General features: G+C 39.2%; 1 protein-coding gene across 1 annotated transcript in view; it reads left to right on the plus strand.

Annotated features, from left to right (window-relative positions):
• Positions 1–12,697, plus strand: part of LOC111139708 (myosin IIIA) — a 240,851-nt gene that overhangs the window by 43,523 nt on the left and 184,631 nt on the right. The window lies entirely within an intron of this gene.

Raw genomic sequence — 12,697 nt, forward strand, 5'->3', positions numbered from 1 at the left:
ACTTGTGATCTCTGTCTGTCAAATAAATAAATAAAATCTTTAAAAAAAAAAAAAGAAAGAAAGAAACCTCCCTTCACCCCTACACCCAGCTGACTTCTGTTTGCCTGGCGGAGTACCCCCAACACCCCACACTCTGTTTAGCCAACAGTTGTCACACTTGATTGTACTCATATGTTTAATGTGACCACTTTCCCTGCTAAGCTGTAGGCTTCATGGTGCCATGGTCTCTGGTCTAGCACTTGGTCCCCAGAGCCAAACATGGTCCCAACACCTTGAAAGTGTTCAGTAAATACTTTCAAATGAGTGAATGAATGAGAGGCAAAATTTTCCACGGGACCTCAAAATGCTCATCTACAAATAGGAAAAAGAGTATTCTCTACCTCAGATGGTTGATTGCTGTGAAAAGTAAATTGCATGATCCGGTAAACTACTTAGTATAATTATTGACATTTTATCATTGTAAAAACTTGAGCTATTACCATTATCATGAATTCGAGTTCTCCCTTAACCCCTAGCTCAGTGCTGCACGCTTAGTACGTACTTGATAAATAGTAACTAAATATTTTTTAAAATAGTTGCTAAATACTGAAAATATGAGTTCCCAAAATAGCTTCTGTTTCAAAAATAAAAAGTAGTCCTTTGCTAGAATAAATTTGGTATTATTTTAAGTATTTTAAGTATTATATTAAGCTACTTAATTATACTAAAAGTAAGATTCAGTTGGCTAATGCTCCTTATGAATACAGCCTTTAAGAAAACCTTTTTTGTTGTTGCTCAATGGTTATGTTTTTATAGAAATCCCCCAGACACCTCAGAAAGTAAAAAGACAAGGGAACTTGTAAATGTTTATTAATGAAATACATTAACAGTCACTGGTATATAATCAATCAATAAATAATATGATCTCCCAGGAAGTAAACCCCTTTAGGCAAACAGACTGATGTCTGGAAAAGCAGTCCTTATCTGGACTGGAAAATGAAAGAGAGACTGAATTTGAAGGGCAGTTCCCAGTTCTCATTTCAATGATTTCTCTCTGGGGAACTTCATTTCTAATAGGATAGTTAACATTTCAATACGAAAGTACAGAATGTACTTCTTGTGATTTATTTAGACACTGTTCTTATGACAGAATATTTTATGACTTTAAATCTCTTATTACCCACATGCCCAATTTTAGACCAAATCCCCCATGAGTAATGTAGGTCAAAGTGAAGTTGTGATTTATTTATTAATAACCCACTTCTAGCATCCAGTGAGGCAGTCATACCTGAACTTAAAAACTGTGAAGTTCCTTCCATTCCTCTCAAACAATTCAGAATAAAAGAGTTGGGGGAGGGTGGTGGTGAGCAGGCAGAGGAGTGTGGGGTGAGCTCGCCATGTAGTTTGGGCCTGAAGGGGATGAGAAGGGCATCCATGCCGGGAAGGGGGTGGTAGCTGTGCTTGGTATGGAGTGTTGAGCCCCCAAGTGGGGCAAGGAGAGGATCTGTTTGGAGAGATAGTGATGACCCCACATCAGGCTGTCAGAGCCGAAGCTAGATACGAAGGACATCTGTGTAGGGGGTCACGATGGAGACAAGAGATTGTTACATGAAGGGGAATTAATACCATCAGGAAATATAATAAGAACAAGGGGAGCCAGGTTTCTTAATGTTGTAGAAAAGAATTACAAATATGGAAAGGAAGAAAACTGAACCCCCAGGGGTGTTAGGGATTGGAATCACAGGTATCAGTGTGAACTCATGGCTTTCAAAATACAGAGACAAACATAAAATAAATATAAAAATAAATATGATGGAACGTGCATGTAGGATGGGCATGTATGGGTGTATGTGTACGTATTATTCAGCTCTTTCCACTAAGAGACTAGCAAACATTGGTGCCCTAAGCAAACCCATCAAGCACCTACCTCTTGTTTTTTTAAATATAATTCTCAACCAAGAGGAAGCCAGGATTCTTGGCCATTATGGGCTATACAGGATGAACCTGGAACTGAATGTGCTGAAAAAGAAGGAAATATTAAAAGAATGATGGAGACATATCAAAAGTACATGAAGCCAAATTAAAGGAATTCTCACTGAGCAAATCTGGGAAAATTTGAGACGCAAAATAATAATAATAGTAATGATGGTCACCCATTGAATAAAACAGATATCTATTAATCCGTAGCTGCCTACTTATATCTATAAATAAATGAATGGAAAGAAACTTTTCCTTGCAGAAGAATGCCAACTAATAAATAGCAGAAGGAATAATGAAGATTTTTAAATTATCATTTGGCAATCATCATAGTAATAATTAATTCATCCCCAAACTTCAGTGGATCCTAAACTAGTGTGTTAAGTTTTAACTAGAAATAGGCTATTTACATAGTCTTAAAATATTTCATAAAATACATAATTACAAAAGAAAAACAGAAACTTCACAGAAGGGGCACATGGGTTGCTCAGACGGTTAAGCATTTGCCTGCAGCTCAGGTCATAGTCCCAGGGTCCTGGGATCCAGCCCCACGTCAGGCTCTCTGCCTGCTGCTCCCCCTGCTTGTGTGTGCACTCTCTCTGTCAAAGAAATAAGTAAAATCTTAAAAAGAAAGGAAGGGAGGGAAGGAGGCAGGGTGAAAGAAAGAGAGAGAGAGAGAAAGAAAGAAACTTTACAGGACAGGAGCCTGGCAGACAAAACTTAATCAATTGATCAGCATGAACACAGCCAGGAATGGGGCAAGTGACAGTCACCTCCCATCTGCTAGGATGCGATGGGATAACCTCAGTGTCACTTCCATGATATTGCCACCAGAAATACACTCGTGAGGGAATATCTGATAAATCCAAATTCAGGAACATTCTACAAAGTGTGACAGTCATACAATTCAAGGAAAGATTAAAGAACTCCTCCAGATCGAAGGAAGCTAAAAACACATGACAACTAAATGTGACACGTGATCCCGGATTGGATCCTTTTGTTGTAAGGACAGACCCATGTGGAACAATTGATGAATTTTGAATAGGGTTTGTAGATTAGATGGTAGAAATATATCAGTGCTCATCTCCTGACTTTGTTAGTTGTACAGTTGGTATGTAGGGGAATGTCCTTGTTGGCAGCACTCACACACTAAAGTCTTTGTGGGGTAAAGGGGCATCCCGTCGCCTACTTTTCAGTGGTGAAGGAAAGAAGTTATTTGTACCTCTCTGGCCAACTTTTCTCTAAGGTTGAAATTATATCAAAAACCTTTTTAAACTGTGGAATAGAGTTGGAGATTTACTATTGAAGTAGAAAGATGTTTATATATATGTCTAAAGATATTATATATATATATGTCTATGTGTGTATATATATATGTGTGTATTGGTAGCTGGTTGTTATGAATCTTGAAAATGTGAGATTTAGTGCTTTATAGAAAGAAATAATGGAAAAAATGAGGGAAAAGAACCATTTTTACAAGTTGGCAGAGCTTTAGAATTTTCATACTTACACAAAAACCCAATATTTCACTCAGCTAGAATTTATTTTTGTACTTTGGGGAGGTGACCTTTATTTGAAAGAAATGACATTTGTAATTCCTTCGTTATCTACAGCAGAACCATGACTAAATGGGCTATTTGTTTTATGGCTGTGTGGTTCCAACTGAACCTATAGGCTTACGTATTCCAAACTCAATATTTTCCAAAGCTGAATTAAGTTATTTAACATCATAGGTAATGTTATATGTCTCAGTCAAGGGTCTTGTAGTTGTAGGGGCAGGAAAACCAAACGAGCTCCCCAAAAGTAAGACACAAAGGACAAGATAGGAAGAACAGGACTCAGAGGATTGGAACCGACAGAAGAATGGAAGGCAAGAACCACAACCACTTGCTGTCTCTTGCTTTCTCACTGGAGAAACCAAATCTCTCCTCTCTGTTCTCTCTGGGTGTCTCCAGACCAGCCTCTGGAGTTTTCATGTTGCCCATCAAGGCTACTTGAAAGAGTAGTCTCAGCCTTCTCAGCCTCTGTGGCCTCTGGGTCCAATGGCAATAGCTAACCTGGCCTGGATTTTTAGCACCCCAAGCAAAAGGAGTTTGAAGTAGAAGAAGGAGCTCAGTTGGACAAGCTGGGTCAGGTACTCTCCTTTGATTCAGTTAATCATGACCAGGGAGTGGGCCGACATGGCACAAGCAAGCCTCCCTGAGCCATCCCATTTTGCAAGTAGCTGTGAATAAAGAAAGATTTTTTAAAAAGAGGGTTATGGAAAAGGAAAGACAAAGATATTTTCTAAATATTCTAGATAACTTGTTTTCTTATGGATATGCATGGCCCTATATTCCAAGAGATGGTCAAAATTTTAGTTTTTAATTGTTGAAGTTAAATTACATGAAGTATACCAAAAAATTCTGTTATGAAGTCAAGAATGGATTTCCGATGTTTTGAAAGAGTTTGTATTTGGTAACAGAGAAAACTTGATATCTAGGGACTTACCCAACATAAAACAATCTACTTACCTCAATGCAGCTGTAGACATTTTAATAAGAGTACCAGGTATACCTCTCTCGTAGTAATGGTAAAGTCTGATGACTTTAGGTTAATCAAAGAGGACTTTTCTTATATTTTTGTAAGAATTACCCATCCCTCCCTCCCTTCCTCCGTCCTTTCTCTCTCTCTCCTTTTCTTTTTTTCTTTCTTCTTTTGAGACAAAGAGGGGAGGTACAGAGGGAGCAGGAGAGGGAGCATCATAAGCTGGGCATGGAGCCTGACTTGGGGCTTAACCTCACAACCCTGAAATCATGACCAGAGCAGAAATCAAGAGTCTGATGCTTAACCAACAGCCATACAGGCACCCCCAGTTTTTCTTACTATAAAATAATTGTTTAGACTAAAATTATATTATCTTAATCTGTAATTCTAAAATTCCAATTCCTGAAAAGCTTTAAGCAAAAGGACTTTTATGGTGGAACAGAAGACAGGACAATGGGAGAGGTAATTGGGAATAAAAGGGAATGAAAAAATAAGATAAGAAGGGATCAGTGATAATAGTACACCATACTTAAGGAGTATTCTATAGACAGTTGACCCTTGAACAGCACAGGTTTGAATGTATGGATCCACTTATACATGTGTTATTTGTAATCCAGTATAGTAATGTGAGTGTATTTCTCTTCTTTTTTAAAAATATTTTATTTATTTCTTTGAGAAAGAGCACAAGCAGGAGGAACAGAGGGAGAAGGAGAGAGAGAATTTCCATCAGACTCCACGCTCAGTGCAGAGCTGACGTGGGGCTCGATCCTAAGACCCTGTGATCATGACCTGAGCTAAAACCAAGAGTCAGTTACTTAACCGAGCGAGCCAGCCAGGCACCCCTGTGATTTTCTTAATAACATTTTCCTTTCTCCAGCTTACTCTGTCGTACAAAGACAGTATATAACATATATGATGTACAAAATATGTGGCAATTGACTGTTTATGTTATTGGTAAGTTTTCAGGTCAACAGCAGGCTATTAGCAGTTAAGTTTTTGGTGAGTCAAAAGTTATATGCATTTCCTCATATCAGGGAGATCATATGATAGTTGTCTTTCTCTGATTGACTTATTTCACTAAGCATGAGTGGAGATGTAACGTGGGGGGTTGGGGGGTAGGAGAAGAATAAATGAAACAAGATGGGATCGGGAGGGAGACAAACCATAAGTGACACTTAATCTCACAAAACAAACTGAGGATTGCTGTGGGGAGAGGAGTTGGCAGAGGGGGGTGGGGTTATGGACATTGGGGAGGGTATGTGCTATGGTGAGTGCTGTGAAGTGTGTAAACCTGGCGATTCACAGACCTGTACCCCTGGGGACAAAAATACATTATATGTTTATAAAAAAAATAAAAAATAAAAAAATAAAGATAAAATAAATAAATAAATTTTTTAAAAAGTTATATGCATATTTTTGACTGTGTGTGGGGGTTGGCATTCCTAGGCCCCACATTGTTCAAGGGTTGACTGTACTCAACTCTCTGTAACAGGTTCAATGCTATGCATCTATATACACGCACAAAGTCATATGGAATCAAATGCACATACAGCTCAAAGTGCGTGGTTTATTTGTTCAAAGCCAAGGAGTTGGCAGTGAGCAGGGTAATCTTGATGTCTTTAGAGAAAGCACTACACAATCTCCATTACACAGTGTGAGCTGAGTATTAAAAAAAGGGAAAGATCTAGTGCCAGGTAGACTGGAGAGAGGACAGATTTCCAAGGGAAATCACATTAGTATGGATAGGAGTAGTGGTTGCACAGAGTCACTTACCTTGTGTCATCTTTAGACTTGCTAAAAGCTAAAGCTGGAGATAACCTTGAACATCACTGGGTATATTAAGTATAAGAATGCCAGGAGGTTTTTGATATCCCTTATATGCAAAACATTATGTGAATATGAATTTCCTAATGAGAAAGTATAAAGCTTTCACAAAACTCACTAAGCAGTTTGTGACCCCCAAAATCATAAAGAGTCATTGATTTACCCCAGTCTCCTGAACTAACAATGATGAAACAGAAGCCTGAGCCTACCATGAGATGGATCTGAATGGAACCTCGTTGCTCACCTGACCTCTGTTAAGTCCCTACTCTGACTGGTAGAGCACAGTGACATTTGGGGTCTCCTGGAACTGGTGTCAATTCAGATCTAGTCTCTAGAAATCCTGCAAAAGTCTTATTATTTCCTTTTCCCCAGTGCACAGACACCCTGGTAAAAGGCCATTGGTCCCTTTGGGGAAGGCTGGGAGGCAGTTTTAACAGTGTACATTTTGGGCAATATACTGGGGTCCCTTTCTCAAGGGGTGACCTCCCCTTCAAGAGGTTCTGGGTCTGTAAACCAGCTCAAATTTTGGGACTGATGGAGGGGCCACGACTGTTTTGATGATTCAAGTGAGACTTTTGTTCATTTAACATAGAACTATTTTGCTTGTTCAGATTAACGAATTTAGTAGGCTTCCCATCTATTTCACTTTTCGTAACAGCAAGGTCAACTAGGCAACAGCAATTCAGAGACTTCTGGTGACTGCTTTGGCCCTGCCACCCATTATGGTAACTGTGCCCACCTTGTGCTTGGCCACTAAGGACCACTAGCTGGCCCCTGCCACTCTATGATCCAATTACTCCCACTGCACTTAGCTTTCCTAATTCAGTGGCAGCAGCTCCTAATGTAAGTTTTAGCCTACACGGAAGAATGGTAAAAGAGCTCTCAAGGATGCTGGGGCTCCCCTCAAAAATGGGTTTCTCACAGTTATGTTGAAAGGCATCCTCTGGATGCTCCCTTGTTGGGTGAGTAGGTCTGAAATGAAGAATCCACTCTAACATTCCAGTCTTCCTAAGTCTTTGAATCTCTTCCTCTAGAGTAAACCAGTATGGTTCTGGCATTTCAAGATCATTTACTAGGTCAACTTTTTCGTCCATGTCCCAGCCAACCAGCCAACACTTTCTGACTTTCTAAGCTGCAATATTAAATGCAAAGTCTCTGCTTAGTGGGTCTATCGGGAAGTTCAGCCTGATCCAAGTTATTCCTTTCTCCATCAACCCACACCCTTAATAAGGAGATTCTAGGTTTGGCTTTCACTAATCTCAACTCTTTATTGACTGGAGAGAAGGGTCTCTTTCAGGGCAGACATAGAAACTTTCAGGTCATTATGCAGCACTGGAGCTGGGAATTCGAATCCCTGAGTTCATCTTTCTTTTTCTCCTCACTTTGTCCAGCAACATTAGTAGAAACCAGCCAGTTTCATTATATTCATTACTTTGTCAAGATGCCCAGCGATTCCACCCTGAACCATGCCTCTTGTAAGTGTTTAATTAGAAGTATCCAGTGCTGGTATTTTGTGTACCTCTATCACCACATCATACCCCAGGCTCGTCTTTAAGATTCAGTTCCTCTAACTATTCTCAGTACCAAAATCTGTATCAGCCAGAGTTCTCCAGAGAAACAGAATCAACAACTATGGTGGGCAGGGGTGGCGGGTGGAGAGGAAACTGACTTATTTTAAAGGAATTGTTCATGTGACTATGAAAGCTTGGTGACTCCAAAATGTAATGTTAAGCTGGCAGGCTGAAGACCCAGGGAAAAGTTACAGTTTGAGTCCAAAGGTAGGCTGCTGGCAGAAGTCCTTCTTACCCAGTGGAGGTCAGTCTCTGTTCTGTTAAGGCCCTTCACTTACTGACCAAGGCTTATCCATGGTATGGAGGATAATCTGCTTAATTCACAGTTAATTTCATCCAGAACATAGTCACAGAAACATCTGGAATAATAGTTGACCAAATATTTGGGTACCATGCCCAGATTCATCTTCACACTATCTTAACTTCATCAACAAAATGAGGATATTGAATGGTATAATAAATTTTAAGGCCTCTTCTTGTTGAAAAAAATCCATATTTTTAGAATTTCAATTCTCATTCCTGCAGTATTTTATTTTTAGCAACAACAACAAAATCCCATGCTCTTCCCTTTGCCCTCTTTAGATGTCAGGGGTTTTGCTGTATGGGTAGCAAATCAAGTTTCCTGAAGTTGTCCTGTTGAAACCACATTGGAAACCACATATTTCATGTTTCTTCTGACTCCCTAAGGCTCTCAGAGATCTCTTGGCACCTTTTTCTCCCTAGAAGAAGCACTTAGACAATAGGGAACAGAGTTGGCTGTACAATAATCAAACAGCCAGAAAGCCTTGTTGGAAGGGCCTAAAACAGCATGTAAATTTCAATATAATCAAAGCAAAGGGCTTAAGAATCATTAACATACACCTCCTAATGTTCCTGAGGCTTTGACTTTCAATGGATCATTGTTCACTCTTCTAGCCTGTTTTCTGTTCAGCCCTATTTCCCTCTGGCCTCCTGTTCCTTCCTTTCCTCCTGTTGGAAAATGGAATTTTCCAAACTTTTAGCATCTTATCCCTTGAGATGCTTACATAACTGTTTACTTTGGTGACTTAGTCCATTATTTCCTCTCTGGACAAGATGATTTTCCTAATCTTCTTTACTTCCTAGGCCTTCTGAACTCATAATTTGGATTCCTGTTGCCTTTTAAAGTAATTTATGGCAATCGTTTTTAATAGAATTTTGCATTTTTCTACCTTCTTAGCTACTTTTCCTGTGAGAATTCATACCAAATAAAAATGTCATGTGTCCTCGGGAAACTTACTTTTCTCTTCAGCTGAAGTTTACTAAGCTGAAAATGAACACGTTAGACTTTATGACCGATAAGTTGCCTTCTAGCTTCAAAGCTATTTGGTTGTGTTGGTAAAATGATGTTGAGGTTTAAGAAAGATTACAGAAACATTCAACACACACATGAAATTTGGCAAAGGTCTTCTGTCACTCTTTCCTAGTTGTGTGTCTTATTTTTTTTTTTTAGAGATTTTATTTATTTATTTGACAGACAGAGATCACAAGCAGGCAGAGAGGCAGGCAGAGAGAGAGAAGGAGGAAGCAGGCTCCCTGCTGAGCAGAGAGCCTGATGCGGGGCTCCATCCCAGGACCCTGAGATCATGACCCGAGCCAAAGGCAGAGGCTTCAACCCACCGAGCCACCCAGGCGCCCAGTTGTGTGTCTTATTTTTAACATTAATATCATCCAATATTATCAGACTCAAGTGTTAGTTTTCCTTTTAAGATTTTATTTATTTTTTGAGAGAGATATTTGAGAGAGAGAGAGGGAAAGCACACAAGCAAGGGGAAGGACAGAGGTAGAGAGAGAAGCAGAATCCCTGCTGACCAGGGAGCCTGATGCAGGGCTCAGTCCCAGAACCCCAAGATCATGACCTGAGCTGAAGGCACATGCTTAACCAACTGAGCCACCCAGGTGCCCCGACCCACAGGTTTTTTATTCTACCTAGTGGCATTGTTTCTTTTTCACTTTCTTGAGACTTTTTGTTTTTCTTCTTCACATTCTGGGCTACAGTTTTCTTGTTTATAGTTTTACAGTGTCTTTTTCCTGTATGGGAATCAGGTGTAAAACATTCTTTGTGCAGGATCCCAAAAGCCACTTAATGATATGTGAGACCCCAAGAACACTAATTCATTAGCCCACATTCTGACCAGTGGTCTTTGAAGGGGGTGTCAATGCCAGCATGCTTACAAGACATCATGGGGATGCAGAAAAAATACCCATACTAATTATGACATAGTCATAATACAGTTATTATTTAATCTCATCCTTTAAAATTATCTTTATGTGCTTCAGAATGCGTAAGTTAATATAATAGAAAATATATGGAGAATATCTGTAGCCATATCTATATTTGTATGTTTACTTATGAGTTTCTTCTTCTTTGGGATGTGTGATTAAAGAGTTTGGAGGCCAAACGCTGTCCTAGAAAAATTTTAATCTCATAGTAACATATAAATGTAATATAGTCTCATATTAATATAAAACCTAATAACTCGTAGACTTTGTAAACGCATTATTGACTATTACTCTTACTAATTTGCTCCTTTGTGTGTAAAATCATTTGGGTCTTATGTTAGCTAGAGTTCCTTGCTTGTGAGCAACAGAAACTAACTCTGACCAACTGAGGCAAGGATACTGAAAACAACACCGACAGGCTTACAAAGTCAAGGGAGAAGAAGCTGGGCTATCTGGCCTCCTAGGAAGGGCCATGGCAGCCCTTGTCCTCAGGGGCAGCGTCACTTGGACCTTCGAGCCCTGCCATTGGATGACTCTGCTCTAGTTACCTCCTCCCTGAGAGTCCACTCCACTCAAGATTCACGTTTCCAAGAAAAAGAACCTGAATGGACTACCTTGGGTCACATATCACACCCTAAAAAACCTTTTGCTAGTATCTTTCCATATGTATTTATTTCCTGTGGAGTGTGGCAGGAAGGTCCTTTCCAAACATCCATGGTTATAAATTCAGACACCAGGACATGACTACTTGCTGAGAAATGTCAACCCTAGTGTTGTAATCTTTTCTTCATATTCAAAAAGAGAATAAATATATCACATGATTACTCTAAAAGGTCATTTTCCTGCCTGAAGCAAAACTTTTGATTTTTTTTTTATTACTTGGTTGTGGTTTTTTTTCCTTTCCCTTTACATTTCAGTTAAATGACATTTGAATTTTTAAACTTTCTTTAAGAAATTGAGACAAATGTGCAACAGGATCAAGTAAAATGTAAATTTAGATAGATAGATACCTTAGAATAAATCTCAGTAAATTTAGAATCAGTTTTAAATTGAATTGATTTTAACATCCATTTGCGGGGCACCCAGGGGGCTCAGTTGGTTAAGCATCTGACTTCCTCTCTGGTCCTGTTCCCAGGGTCCCGGGATCAGACTACATCTGGCTCCATGCTCAGCAGGGCGTCTGCTTGTCCCTTTCACTCTGCCCCTCGCACTGCTCATGCTCTCTCTTTCTCTCTCTCAAATAAATAAAATCTCAAAAAAAAAAAATCCATGTGCTTTTCCCACTTATGTAAATAAATTACAATATTCTGATGCTCTCATAAAATCTGAGCTTAATCACTTCTTTTAATTTATAGAAAAAGACAATATGAAATGTTTAGATTTAAATTTAATTTTTCTAAAGGTTAAAATGCCTGGAGTAGAGATGGAGGTAGGGGGTATATTCTGGAGAAATGTCCTGTTAAGCAATGATGCTCTTTCTTCAGGTAAACTGTTAAAAAATATTTAAGAGACAATCTTCATGCACAGATTAGATCATCTCCCTTGAATTTGAAAAATTATTTAGTGAGGATACTTTTTTCTGTCAAAAGATTAACTTTTTCAAAGACAGAATTTGAAGGCCATAGATGAAGATTCTGTTTGGGGCAGGATTTATACTATACATCAGTGGAATAGGTAGGTTAGGTCATTGTGAGATGCAGTTAATATGGCACTGAAACATACTGCCTACCCTACGCCCAAGTATACTCCAACAATATTTAAACGTATTTCCACCATCAAAATACCCTTTTGGCTGAATATGGCCTTTGAGTTTCATGATAAATGTCAAAGGCCAACTTGGAAGAATCAAATGAATCCAAATTTAAATCTTAATTAATGCCTTTGTCTTACTTGGCTTGTAAGATAAATAGACAGAGCCTAAAATAAATGTGACAACCTTGGAGGCACTTTTCAAAACAGGGAAATCAGGGGATGCCTGGGTTACTTAGTCCGTTAAGTGTGCGACTCTTGGTTTCAGCTCAGGTCATGATCTCAGGGTTGTGAGATCAAGCCCTGCATTGGGTTCTAGGCTCAGCATGGAATCTGCTTGAGACTCTCTCTCTGCCTCTCCCCCTTCTTGCTCTCGCTCTTTCTGTTTCTAAAATAAAATCTTCAAAACAGGGAAATCAGGGAAGGGAAGCCCATGGTTTGGGTGTAACCCATCAAGTTCAGAGCAGGTCAAGGGAAGAGCACTGGAAGGCCAGAGGTAACCAGGCCAGGCCTGCTGTCTGCATGAGGAGCAGGAATGTGAAATGCAAGGAAAGACTTTACTCCTAATCTTCTTAAAGGTCAATTATGATTATATCTAACCAGGTGTAATTAGTGGGATGACATGATTGAAATTTTTGGTTTTACCTCTTCATTGTAGTCCTTCCTTCTATAATCTCTCTAAAGGAATAGAACTGATTGTATTTCCATTATTGGATTAAATAGATACCATTAATTTAAAACTTCTAGACAGGGTGTGATTTTTTTCCAAAGTTTATCATGTGATGGAAAATAATTTTATTCACATTCACAAATCTACTATATGCATACCA

The sequence above is a fragment of the Enhydra lutris genome, unplaced genomic scaffold (assembly GCF_002288905.1).
Source record: "Enhydra lutris kenyoni isolate GAN:26980312 unplaced genomic scaffold, ASM228890v2 scaffoldscaffold113, whole genome shotgun sequence".
Classification (NCBI taxonomy): domain Eukaryota; kingdom Metazoa; phylum Chordata; class Mammalia; order Carnivora; family Mustelidae; genus Enhydra; species Enhydra lutris.